The sequence below is a fragment of the Moschus berezovskii genome, chromosome 11 (assembly GCF_049115385.1).
Source record: "Moschus berezovskii isolate FMDL1 chromosome 11, NW_MosBer_1.0, whole genome shotgun sequence".
In the NCBI taxonomy this organism is placed as follows: domain Eukaryota; kingdom Metazoa; phylum Chordata; class Mammalia; order Artiodactyla; family Moschidae; genus Moschus; species Moschus berezovskii.
In genome coordinates, this window is record NC_142470.1 from 77,477,169 (window position 1) to 77,491,433 (window position 14,265).

Below are 14,265 nucleotides of genomic sequence, written 5' to 3' on the forward strand. Positions count from 1 at the left end.
AGGTTGGTCACAGTTTTTCTTCCAAGGAGCAAGCGTCTTTTAATTTCATGGCTGCAGTCGCCATCTGCAGTGATTTTCGAGCCCAAAAAATAAAGTCTGTCACTGTTTCCACTGTTTACCTATCTATTTGCCATGAAGTGATGGGACCAGATGCCACGATCTTTGTTTTTATGTTACTACTTCGAACTATCGGTACAAAACATAGTAACAAAAACATCTTGGAATAACCTTCAAAATGACTTAATAAAATTATAGGACAAACCAAGAGATAGGCTTCCCAGTGTTTCATCCTGATGTTTGGCAACCAGGACAACGAATTAAAAGTCCACCATCTTATTATACAGAACTGATGTGATCTGTTTTTCACACGTAACACATGCTCTAAAAGTATTTGACATTTACTCATTCTTAGGATAAATTGCTGGAGAAGGCAATGGCATCCCACTCCAGTACTCCTGCCTGGAGAATCCAAGGAATGGGGGAGCCTGGTGGGCTGCCGTCTATGGGGTTGCACAGAGTCGGACACGACTGAAGTGACTTAGCAGCAGCAGGATAAATTGCAATACTTAAAACATGCAAAAGATTTTTTCCATTGAGAGATACTCTAAAACTGCCAAGAAAACTCACCTTTGAGAGAAACAAACATGGTAATTTAAAAAATAAACATAATTAAATTCAACAAGCATTTACTCAGCATATGCTATGTGTGCATGCGTGCTAAGTCACTTCAGTCATGTCTGAATCTTTGTGACCCTATGTACTGTAGCCCGCCTGGCTCCTCTGACCATGGGATTCTCCAGGCAAGAATACTGGAGTGGGCTGCCATGACCTCTTTCAGGGGATGTTACCCACCCAGGGATCGAACTAGTGTCTCCTTCACTGGCAGGCAGGTTCTTTACCACTAGTGCCACCTGGGATGCCCATGTTATGTATGAGGTGTTTACAATTCAGTTGAAGAAATAAGTAACACAGATAAGAGAAAGCTATATACAGTAAGTGCTTTGAGAAAGGTACAAAGTACTACGGAAGAAAAGGACAGCCCACCTGATTAGTATTTTAACCAGATGCCTCCTCTCATATTCCTCCAATTCATCTTCCCCAATACTGGCAGAATGATCTTTCAAAGACCCCAAATCCTCTTTTTAAAAGAGGATTTTTTTTTCCCCTTTTTAAAAGGGATTTCAGAAAATAACAGTACACAGCAGACAATTCAAAAGCCTTATAAGAACCAGGCAGGCAACAAACAAGTGAAGCTGGTCTTCTGTAAGAAAGATGGAGACTGTCAAAAGAAGGCAGTTACTTATAAGTTTCAGCCAATCAAAACTATGAAACCAATGCTGCCACAATATTCATTTTTTCCAGGGACAAAAGAACTCAGATTTTTGTTTGAAATGTACCAACATTTAAATATTGGCAAATATGAAAAAGTTTTTTTTTTAAATATTTCAAGCCCAACAAAACACAGCTGAAGGTAAAGGTTGCAGAAATTGCTTACATTTGGCTTACAGAAATGATACTAAAATTCCAATAAAGGGCCCCTACTGTCCTCAAAATTGAATAACAGTTGTCTTCAAATTCAAAGGAAACAATGAACAATTTTCTCCTAACATTTTCTTCAAACTTTAGCACCTGCTACCATTAGTCTGCTAGCAATAGCAAAAATGCAAAAAAAAATAGAAAAGGAACATTTGATAGTCACCTCAAAACTGCTTCACCTTTTTTTGGTTGTGATCAACAGTTGTGCTCACACCACTTTATACTATATACCTGTTACATGGTCAAATTTTCTGTTCCTAAAATTGTTTCTAGATTATATGATAGAATCAAATATATTAATGTATCTTTTCTTTAGCAAAAGAATGCCATGAGACTTCAGAAAAACCATGGGCCTAATAAAATCTAAAATCTTTGGCATGGTGGCTGACAATTCCATACAAAATCTGGCTTCTGCTTGTACCTATTTAACACCACCCAAGCTTCCTGAATATCCAGTGCTCTTTTACTCCTTTATGTCTTAAGATGATTTCAGGCTCTCCACCCTATGTTTCAGAGGCTCAAAGTTCTCTCTCTAGGAGCCTTCCTTGAATTATTTAATTTTTCCAATCATGCTTCCTCAGCATCCCATTTAGAGTCCTATTACAGAACCTGGGCTTCCCTGGTGGCTCAGACATATAGAACTTACTTGCTACTTCTGATTATTCACCATTATTTGCTTACCTTTCTAATTCAGGCACTAGACCAGTAGTTTTTGAACTTTTGATACTATCCCACAATAAGAAATACATTTTTATAAAAGAACCATGACATGCTTACATGTATAACTGAAACAAAATGAAATAACACTTTTACCCTTACCACATATAACACACTGACATTTTCTGTTTGATTGTATTTTTAAAGAAGTATTGGTCACAATTTACTATATTGATTCTCTATCATCCATTTAAGAAATGCTGTACTAGAATATACATACTCGTAGGCAGAACAAAAATACATTTTTATGCTCTGCCACACACCATAACATTTAGTAAGCAAATGTTTAAGTGAGTAAATAAAGCAGCATTCTGTACTAGAAGAGTAAAAGTAATAAGGCTTTGAAGTCAAGCAGACCCATCACCTACCAACTTACTTATGCAGGCTCTGACAAATGACTTCACCCACTTACATGCACCATGAAAACACAGTAGCACCCTTCATGTCACAGAGTGTGCTAAGTCACTTCACGCCTGTTTGATTCTGTGGGATCCTACGGGCTGCAGCTTGCCAGGCTCCTCTGTCCATGGGATTCTCCAGACAAGAATACTGGAGTGGGTTGCCATGCCCTCTTCCAGGGACTTTTCCCAATCCAGGGATCGAACCTGTGTCTCCTGCATTGGAAGGCAGGTTCCTTTTACCACTAGAGCCACCTGGGCACAGAATAAGCATTGTATAAATATTAGTTTGCTTTCTCTAACCTGTATTCTTCCTTATTTTTCCCTGGGAAAGAAACATCTATCTCATCCTGGCAAACATTCATTTTTCAAAGACTTTGGGTCACAGCACAAAGAATATGAAATTTTAAAATTTAACAGACCTGGGTTCAAACACCCAGCTTGGTATTTCCATAACTTGTTTCTTTATAAGAATAAAATATGTCCTGCCCAGTCATTATGGACAATTATATATTCATGTGTCTAATATAATACCGTGTCAGAACATAGCAGGCACTTGATAAAAGGTAGGAATTGTTGCTATGATTATTAGTAAGTGTTGCTCACTCAGCATAGATGAAGAATTTAACCTGAACTTTTAAGGAAAGATTGGACAGAAACGTAGGGCAGACAGATGGAACAGTAAAATCTCAATTTACATGAAATCTCTTCCTTTTTTCCTGTATTTCCTCTTTTAAGACAAATAAACCACAAGGATGTTAAGTTTATCAATTTCCTCAATTCTCTACTTCTAAGGTTATATAAAAAATTCAGAATAACTGTACTCTGTGTCAAAATTCTAATAATAAATTATGCTCAGTCAGCTGAACATTATAAAATGTGAAAAGTATCAATGTATTAGCAATGCATTTTAGAGAAAATTTCAATACGAGTTCATCGTAAAAATGCTTTCAGTTAACGCAGTTAAATAGAAAAAATTAACTGAAATTCTTATTCAAAATTATCTTTCAAACCACTTCTGAGGGGGAAAAAGAAACCTCTAAGTAGCAAAAGCAGCAAGTATCCATGAAAATACAATCAAGAAGTCAAGAATTTTCCTATACAATGTGCAAACTTGATAAGATATGAAGATAATTAATGATAATTAAACTATTCTGCTAACTTAACAGTACTACACCTACTTGGAGAGAATCAAAATAATTTTCCATTATTCATGCTGGTAGCAAAAAAATGGCTATTTTAATAGTACACATATTTAACTTTTACAATAACAGCATATTTCTACATGGCTACTTAGCTTTATTTAGCCTTTTAGGCTTACAGTAATACTATGTTTACAACTGTCAATGAAATAAGACCTATACAGGTGAGGGGATATATTCTATTTTATGTTCACATCAGGCTGACTCCAAAAGAATAGAATGATGTCTCTTGTTCACCACAAGAGATATACTTAAATACAGCACTTAAATACAGTAGGTGCTCCATAAATATCTGTCCAAGTTGAATGTTTATTTATGGACAGGAAAATTAGGTTGAGGGAAATAAAAAAATACACAAATCAAAATTAGGTCAAGGCCTTGAGTGTGAGCCTTGCTTGGCAACTTGACTCCAAAGAGCAGAGTATAAATGGGTGGTGAATGAAACCTGACAAAGACCTCAAACAAGCAATCAAAGCCTGCTAACATTATCAATTTTTTGTTGTCAGTATGTACCCTTGATATGCTGTGATGACAATGACAGTTCACCTCTGTCGTCTTCCTCCCTAAAACCCATTACCCAAGTCTACTCATGAGGAAAACATCAGGTAATTTTCAATTGAGGGATGTTCTATAAGATTTCTGACTGGTACTCCTAAAAACTGTCACAATCATCAAAAATAAGAAAACTGTGAGAAACTAGAATTCTGAAACAGAAGAAGGACACTTGGGAAAAACTAATGAAATCTGAATTAAGTATGCAATTTAGTTAATAGTAAAGTAGCAACTTTGTTTCCTTAGTTGTGACAACTGTACCATAGCAATGTAAGAAGTTAACAACAGGGTAAACTGGGTGAGGTATACTCTACTGTCTGGCTGCTGCTGCTGCTGCTAAGTCACTGCAGTCTATGCAACCCCACAGACAGCAGTCCACCAGGCTCCCCCGTCCCTGGGATTCTCCCGCCAAGAACACTGGAGTGGGTTGCCATTCCATTTCCTTCTCCAATGCATGAAAGAGAAAAGTCAAAGTGAAGTTGTTCAGTTGTATCCGACTCTTCGCAACCCTACTGACTGCAGCCCACCAGGCTCCTCTGTCCATGGGATTCTCCAGGCAAGAGTACTGGAGTGGGGTGCCATTGCCTTCTCCTAATTGTAAAACTATTCTAAAACCAAAAGTTTATTTAAATTAAAAAAAAAGGGCAAGGGAAATAAGAAATATACGAATCAAAATCCTTTGGAAGTGAATGGTGATAAATATTCTTTTGGATCCTTTATATTTGGTAGCACTCTCATACAGTGGATATTAAGGTTTTGAACAAGTCTACAGTATTAATTATGAAGTCACTTATGACCAAAGCAGATGCTCCTTACTTTTGTTTTCCAAAGCATCATTCTTAGGCCTCCACACTTTAATTAGTAATTCTGTAACAAAAAATTGTAACATTAGCTGTCACCTCTATATTGAATGAATTATCTCACACCTATAATCTCTAGTCATTAAAGATTATATTCACCTTGATATCTTCTACTTACCTTACACTCTAACTAAATTCACCATCTTCTTGATTATGCTCCCTTTCCAAACATCATTCTCAAAGTTATTCCCTTCCCATAGTCAATAACTAGCCTTGCACAACACTGTCAAATGAACCTTCCTCAAATAAGGACTTTAACCCCTCATTCCCAGGCTTAAATGCCATCTTTTTTTTTTTTTTTAATTAAACCATGTTTAAATTTAGAAGTGATGTTTGCAAGGCCATCCATAATTGGTTATTCTTTCGTACCCTTCATGCATACTTTTAATTCATCTCTCTACCTTGTAAGTGCTGCCTTTCCTTTATTCAGAAAATAATCAAATACTCACTGAGCATCTATCTGGGGGCGGGGGGGGGGGAGACTCCTCTGGGTGGTCAAAGCCTTTATAATTTTCTTGGGATGAAGAATAGGGAATCTGTTTTGCAAGCTGTAGCCTTAGTTCCCATAACAGTGCCTGGCAAATGGTAGGTGCTCGAAAACTATTTATTAAAAAAAACACACAAGGTAGTATAGAATGCTGCAACCCAAGAGAATAAGACTTTTCTGTTGGAGAGGTGGAAGGCAGGTCTAAAATGATTCCAAGGCTCTCAAGACAATTAACATTTTAACCAAGTCTTAAGTCTGAGTAGATTTTCAGTGGTTAAGAGGATGTGTGTAAGTGCATTTCCAACAGAAAAATGTTGTATCATCCAAGGGAAAAAGAAGTAAATTGTTACACCACGTTGAAGTAGTAAATAATGAACAGTTCCTGTGGAAGATAAGATGGGAGAAGACTAGGTCCAAATTTCAAAAACTCTTGAGAAGAAATTTGATATTACTCTTTTATTATATAAGAGGTTTTGGTCATTAGAGTGATATAATCTTTAGGAAGATTAATCTAGTGGGACTAACATGAAGGTAAGACTTCTGAAAGCAAAAACCTACTCCCTTCAAGAAGCAAACCCTCTATCTTACTCAAACCTTCTAATTTCCTTCTCAACTCTTACAGTACCTGCCTGCATCATACAATTTAATTCCTAATTATATCATCTCACACTGTAAATTTTTTTTCACATGTATTAATCACATCTCTTCAACCTAAGAATAAGGATCAAATCCTAGAGCACTTTTTCTTCCCTAAGAAATCAACAAAGAATTGGGCCCTTTATTCTGGAGTACCTTTTCCAAGTATGCAAAATCCAGTTGCGAAAATGACAACAATCCAAAAGCAAGGCACACATATACAAGCTGCCACAAGAACAAGATTAATCCTTGCCTGGATGGCACTTTGTAAAGTTTTATTCGAGAGCCACCTCTCATAACTATGAATGCAGTTATCTCCCAGTATATGTTTTCAGTGTTTCCTCCATTATATAAGGACTTTTTCATCTCATTTAGTTTTCTTTCTCAACTATGCATTGGTCTCAGTGGTCACCACACACATTCACTTCTCAATTGCATTGTCTTTTCTGCACTGAAGCCTCTCCAATCTTTTTAGCTATTAGCTTCCCTGAAAACCATTATTATGGCATATTAAAATTCTAATAAATGGTGCTGCTATAACTTCTCCACATAATTCTAAACGTTTCCTGCGGTTTAGCACTCTTCAAATAAAACTGTTGCAAATAAAAACATATGTTACAGAAATAATTCAAATTCGCCAAAACATTTACAAAATTTAACATGATGAAATCAAAGATCATTGATACCTAAATCCTGAAAACTCCAAACTGTCCAACTGTTCTATCTTCAACCTTTTTAACTTATCTTACTTTAAAATAATTTAATAATATATTTATTTTGCTTTTTGTTATTTTTGATCTTCAGCCCTCCGTCTCTTTTACATATTCTAAAACAATTTCATTTCTTTAAAATCTGTTGATGTTAACATCTATACTAGCTGTTAATACTTTCCCTTAAAAAAAAAAGTGCCCATGCACCAATCAAACAAAGTATTTTATCTCTAAACAAGTATTTCCACTAGTAATACATCTTTTCAGGTCATAATGAAACTATCAAAAAGAAATCCTCCAAAATGTGACTACTTCTGATTACATTAGAAACTTATTAACCTCTCTGAAATTTAAAAGGATTTCTTCCCCCAGAGTTGATAAACTCTAAAATGTACTATTCTGTTCCCCATCACTCCTTAATGGTACCTAATACTGATTAGATTTTAAATACGAATCATCAAAACAGAAGGCACCTTACACGGACTGCAAGAAAACAGGGAGAAGTCGACTTGGTTGAAACAGAGATAGAGATGAACAATTCAGCTTTTTCCACTTCCCCATCTCAGGAAACACCAAAATGTGGGTCCAAAGCAGTTAACTGCAGGGCTAGTGCTACAAAGCCCCTGGCTGCCAGTGAAGCCTCTGCCCTAGGGCGCTGGGGCACTCATTGACACTCAGTCGGCCACGTGGCTGTCACAATCAGAAGACAGGATTAACAGCGTAAACTAACCTGGAAATAACAATCGACCTCTTCCCACAACCTCAGAGTGGGGGTGTCATTTCCTTGCACGCTAAGGCTTTTTTCTATAAACAGAAAACGAAGTACAGGGGCTGCTTTAAAGAGATTTTAAAGCAGAAATCAGGTCCCGGAAGATTCCCGAGAGTGTGCCCCCAGTGAATTAAGACACGCTAACTCTCGTGAATGGCGATGGGAACAGAGGTATTCTGCAAAGGGGCAATGGGGTGGAGTTTAATAAAATGGAGCACTATACACATGGGCGGTTTTCCCTCGACTCCCACCTTCTTCCCGGGTTCCAAACTCTCGGCTTTTGCCGCGGAGCGAACTCAGAAGGGCTGAGGGATCTCGCACACGCCCTCACGACCTCTCCCTTTCCCAGTAAAAAGAGCTGAAGGGCAGAGATAGAGGGCCCAAGAGAAGCGGCGAAGAGGAAGTGTCCATATTGCAAAGCAAAAACACTAACTCTCACCCCGAGACACCACCCTCGACGGACCCCCGGGCGCCCGCTGGAGGAAGGGCCAGAGCGTGCCGAGGTCGGCCGCCCCCACATCCGGGACCCAGCCCTGCCCACCCCAACGCTCGGCCGCCCGGCTGCTCGGAGTTCCCTGCCGGCCGCGCCCGGCGCCTCCCCGGGCTCCACTTGGCCCGGCCCAGCCAGTGCGCCCGGGGCCGGACGAGAACTCCACGCCCGGCACGTCTCGCTGCACTTCCAGCCGGGGGAGGGGGTTCCGGCAGTGCCTCCCGACGGGCGTGGGGCGCTTCCCTCAACAGTAGCTTCGCCCTGAGTCGAGCCCGGAGAGTCCTCGGAGCCACCTCCAAGCCTCTCCGAGGCGCCGGCAACACCCGCTCCCGGGCCGTCATTACACCCCTCAGGAAAAACTCCTAACTCCTCACCGGGCTGCACTACCCTCAGTTCGCCGCCCCCCGGGAGCCCACAAGCCACCGAAGCCACGCGCAAGGGAAGACTCCCCTGGCGGCGCCAATTCATCACGGGACAAAAAAGTCCGGGCGCGTCACGGGACAGCCGCCCCGGCGCCCCACGCCAGGCGCCTGCCGCACGCGCTGTCTCCGAGCCCGGGAGCCGCCGCGCGGCTCGCGGCGGGGAGCACGGACGCCGGGCGGCGCCGGCTGGGGAAGGCGCCGCTCCGCCCGGGACTCACCGTCAGCTCGGCCGCCGCAGCGGAGGGGCGAGGGATGGGTAGGGGAAGACACAATATGGCAGAACACCACAGCTGCTCTCGGCGGCTTCCAGCAGCCGCCTCCGGGAAGACACGGCCACGAGCAGGCAGCGGCAGCTGCGGTGGCGGCCGCAGCAGTACCACATCCCCCTCCCGTTCGCTTCCTCCCCTCCCTCCGCCCTCCCCCCGCTGCCATGGCAACGAGGCGCCAAGGAGATTAGCCCCGCCCCTCCCTCCAGTCCCCGCCCCCAGCGACTCCCCGGCAGTGGGGCTCAGCCCGTCCCTCCCACTCTCCTTCCACCTCCTACCCGAGGCCCAGGCCTGGGAACCTGCAGGCTGCTGAGGCGGCGGGTGGCGGAGGAAGGGGTGCCCGGAAGGGCGGGGCTCGCACGGAAGGCAGGGCGGTGACGTTGTGATCCAGTCAGGTTTCGGGCTGTGGAGGGGCTGGGGAAGGCGGGAAAATGGAAAGGCCTCGCCTGTCCGGGAAGGGCCTATAGGAGTGAGGCGGGGCGCGGCACGGCCGCTGACTGGCCGAGATGGGGAGGGGGCGGGACGCGGCTGGGTGGGGCGAGGGTGGCCGCCAGGCTGGTCGGTCGGAGAAGCTAGTGCTGCGACTGTGGCGACAGCCCTCGGTAACCCGCACTGTGTGTGTTTCCTCAGGAGCTTTCCGCCATTGGCCAGGCTTTAATTGAAAGAGCTTTAGAAACGGTAAAGCACTAATAGAAATTTACAGTAGTATCACTCTCGCTTGACTGAAAGTTTATGTGGACACTAAACTCAAAGTGAGATTTAAAAAAAAAATAAAGGGCTTGGGAAGCAGACACAAAATTTAATAAGGAGCTCCAGAACACGCACTAAGTGCGATGGACTGGGCTAAATTCTTTACACGGTTACATTGTTGTAACCGTAATGCTAAAATAGTGTTGCTAGGTAAAATACAGGTGTGTCTAGTTAAAGCCGAATTTCAGCATAAGAATGTTCCATTTGAGAAATACTTGCTAGTTTGTTTTGTTTTTATACGAAATCTGCCAACCCTCTCCTAACTCTTAATAATTCCCACTTTACAGTTAAGGAAACTGAGGGATAGAAAAATAACCTGTCAAAATGGGTAAGTGACATAAGGCCCCATTTTACCGTTACCACTCTGATCCCGATAATTAATGAATTCCTATACTACATCTTCAAAAACTAGAGTAGCAATACCTACCTCACAAATGTGTTGAGTGGATTTTTTTAAGAAAGAGTATATGAAATAGACGTTGACAGTAACTTAGGCACAGTAGATGCTAACTGAAGTTCATTTCCTTCCTGAACAATGAATGTTAACAGTATGTGAGCCAGGTTCTAAGTATAAAGTGAGCAGAATATGAAACAAGCTGCTGTTGAAAACAAAACAAGCCAAGGATGATAGAGATACAGAAGAATTATAGGAATCACCATGTATAGTAACAAAAATGGAAATGTTCCCCTCATTCCACAGATGAAACTGTTTATGTGATTTGTTCAGTCATCTACTAGTTGCGCTTGCTTTTCATTACACTGTCCTGGAGGGCCTCGTAGCTGCATTCAGAGTTAAGAGATCACAAGGCAAATGTACAACATGCTTCAGTTGAAGTAAGAGTTGCTTGGGTTTCTCCCTTCAGTGCAATCACTGTTGCCCCCTCAAGTGGGCAAATTCAAGGAAGTTTTAGAGGAAGAGTGTAGCAGAAAGGGAAGAGAGGTAAGCAGGAAGTTTGAGAGAAGAAGGCTACTGGAGAATAACAATCTTCTCAGACCTCAGTCTTGTTTTATCTCTGCTGGTCATTGTCATGGTGGCCACTGACATAGGTCTTCATCTCCCTACAGATTACTGTACTAGTGTTTTACTTGAAACATGGGACTTTAGTTTCTCTTTTTCCGTCTAATCTATTTTAAACCCAGATGACCAAACAATCCTCCTCAACTACACAAGAACTACAAAATGAGAACTGGAAGTTATATATACTTTAGAGATATTTCATCTAGGAGCTCAATCTATCATAGATGGGAAAACAAATCCAGAAAAATGATGTAACTTGTCAATGATCAAATAATGAATCTACTGCCTCTACATTCAGTAAGTTTTCTCTACCTGTCTTCTCTACTGATCGATTCACCCCAGAGAGGCTGGCACATTTAAATAATCTCTGTGGGTGAGGCTCATGTCTCTTAGGAAATCTGTCACACTTAGATCAGAGTCCAGGGACACTTGTATACTTAGCAGCTATTTTAGAGGACTTTGAATACCTACCAAGGAAAATCTCTGACTAAAAATAACTATGATTCAGAGTGAGTAGCTTTTCCCAAGGAGCTTACAAGAGTAAAAAGGCTAAGAAACCAGAGCCTAACTCTTTAGGAAAAAGAGAATCCTGGCATTTAAGATCTCCTGGATGGTGCTGTGGTAACAGGAGATGCAGGCTTGATCTTACCACCAGGAAGATCCCCTGGAGAAAAAAATGGCAAGCCATTCCAGTATTCCTGCCTGGAAAATTCCATGGACAGAGGAGCCTGGTGGGCTACAGTCCATGGGGTTGCAAAGAGTTGGACACAACCGAGCAACTGAGCACACAGCACACACACAGCTTGTATTCTTTCTCCAAAATATTTTACAGGAACATAGTCATTAATAAACTTTACTGAAGACAAATTTTCGGAGAAGGCAATGGCAAGCCACTCAAGTACTCTTGCCTGGAAAATCCCATGGATGGAGGAGCCTGGTAGGCTGCAGTCCATGGGGTCGCTAAGGGTCAGACACGACTGAGCGACTTCACTTTCACTTTTCACCTTCACACATTGGAGAAGGAAATGGCAACCCACTCCAGTGTTCTTGCCTGGAGAATCCCAGGGATGGGGGAGCCTGGTGGGCTTCCGTCTATGGGGTCACACAGAGTCGGACACGACTGAAATGACTTAGCAGCAGCAGAAGACAAATTTTAAAAGTATATTGTTTAAAATGTCCTCATGTTTAGGTTAAAAAGTGACAGCGATCTCGGGTGGCCTCAGCCTGCAGCAGCTTGAAGCAGGATTTCAGCTGCCAGCCAGAGTTTGAGGTAAGACAGTGTCAGGGAAAATGCTGACTCCTAGCCACTAGACCACCAGGAACCAGTTTACAATGACAAGCTATGTAGAAATGAATTTCCACATAGAGATGGAAAGTAGTGAAGCAAGTAAAGTATTTATTAGGAGAAAAGAGAATACAGTATGTTTGGATAAGCACATGGGTGGGCTCAGAGAGAGTTGCACTCTTCTGGTGGTTTGACTCACTTCTATGGGGCATATCTTCCAGGTTTCCTTTGACCAATTTTCTTGCTTTGCCTGGTTCTGAGTCTGTATTTGGTATATATCAAGGTCCTCCCTGTGTGCACACACACATCTCTAAGCCAAGATGGATTCTAGTGAAGAGGCCCATGAGTAGTTGATGTTACTTACTGTGAGGTGACACCCTCTCCGTTTTTGACTTCCAAGGAGTCTCTGCTCATGCGTAGTTAGGGAGGTCTCTTCCTCCATCATCCTGCTTTTATGTCCACAGAGGAGAAACTGTTCAGTCTGGGGCCCATCTATCTCCTGCCTCAATAGAAACTCAAACATACACGTTTATATTTTGAATGCTTCCCTGATAGTGCAGTTGGTAAAGAAGCTGCCTGGTCCGATTCCTGGGTCGGGAAGATTCCCTGGAGAAGGGATAGGCTACCCTCTCCAGTATTCTTGGGCTTACCTTGTGGGTCAGCTGCAATGTGGGAGACCTGGGTTTGATCCCTTGGTTGGGAAGATTCCCCGAAGAAGGGAAAGGCTACCCTCTCTAGTATTCTGGCCTGGAGAATTCCATCATCTGTATAGTCCAGGGGGTCACAAAGAGTCGGACAGGACTGAGCCACTTTCACTTTCTTTCATTATTATATCATGTATATTTAACAAAAGACTTTTTGATCACGAGTTGATGAGTCCAAAAATAACCAGTTTAAAACAAGGGCTCTAGACTTCAAGCCCCTTGAAGTCAATTATCTTGTCTTCTTCATCCTTACAATGTAATTTCTTAGAATAGCTTTCAGAACAGAGATGGTGTTTAGTAGTGTTTATCAATAAAAGAAATAACTTTCCTCAAATGATATCAGAACTAGGATACAACATTGATAAATACTGGTCTTCCACTTTGACTCAAAAGTCAGAGTGAGTGAAATTACAATTGTGAGTGAAAGTAAAGCGACTACCAGAACTTCCATGGTGGTCCAGTGGTAAAGACTTAGATCTTCCAGTGCAAGGGTTTGATCACTGATTGGGAAAATAAGATCCCACATGCTTTGCAGTGCATTCAAAAAAAGCAAAAGCAACTGCCTATGTTTAATTATATCTACATTTGTATAAGCCCTGATATTGGCAGTAATTTGGACCAATCCTTTTACTGAGGATACTAGAAAAACTCAGCAAAGTATTTAAAAAACCGATTCAAAGGCATCAGAGAGCTCACAAGATAGGAATTACCAGGCTATGAATCTGAAGAATGATGGAGACCCAGGGACATCCATTTATCCATTCCATAGAATGTAGCTAAGAGGATGAGCAGGGATGAGAGACAGTGATTAGAATTCAGGGTGTACTAAGGAGGGAGGAGGAGAACTCTATTGAAGCTCCTGTTGAACTAGGAATCCGATGGCTACATCCTAGAAGTAAAGGGGTGACATCTCATTTTCAAAGAATTTAAATCCTGAGTTTGGATTAGGATAATTCCTTTGCGTTAATGTCCCCAAGCACTTGGTGGAAGCAAACTAAAATCCTACTTGGAGTAAAGTAGTATGTTAGGCCTGAAGTCATCTCAACAAATAATTTTGCAAATACAGTTTTTAGTACACAATTAAAAGTAAATCATAGAAAGAAAAACAGCAGAAGCAATAGAAAAAAAAAACACAAAAGGAGTTGAGACAGTAAAATTATCAAACGTTTAAAAATAGCAATGCTTACTATATATAAATAAATAAAACATAAGATTTAAAATTCAAGCAGATAACCAGAAACTTGAGAAAAGAATCAGGAAATTCCCTGACAGTCCAGTGGCTAGGACTACATACTGTTATTGTGGAGAACCCAGGTTCAATCTCTGGTCAGGGAACTCAAATCCCATAGTACAGTACTCAGTCATGTCCAACTTTTTGCGACCCCGTGGACTGCAACATGCCAGGCTTCCCTGTCCATCACCAACTCCTGGAGCTTACTCAAACTTATGTCCATTGAGTTGGT

General features: G+C 41.8%; 1 protein-coding gene across 2 annotated transcripts in view; it reads right to left on the reverse strand.

Moving 5' to 3' along the window:
• FOXN2 (forkhead box N2) overlaps nt 1-9,414 on the reverse strand; it is a 59,485-nt gene extending 50,071 nt beyond the window's left edge. The window contains exon 1 of one of the 2 annotated variants that reach the window (XM_055399545.2): nt 9,324-9,414. The gene's annotated coding sequence lies outside the window, so the exon portion shown is untranslated. Of the gene's footprint in view, nt 1-8,997; nt 9,170-9,323 lie in introns of those variants that run through there. The other variant, XM_055399543.2, reaches the window with a different exon arrangement.
• Nucleotides 9,415-14,265: the final 4,851 nt, after the last annotated feature.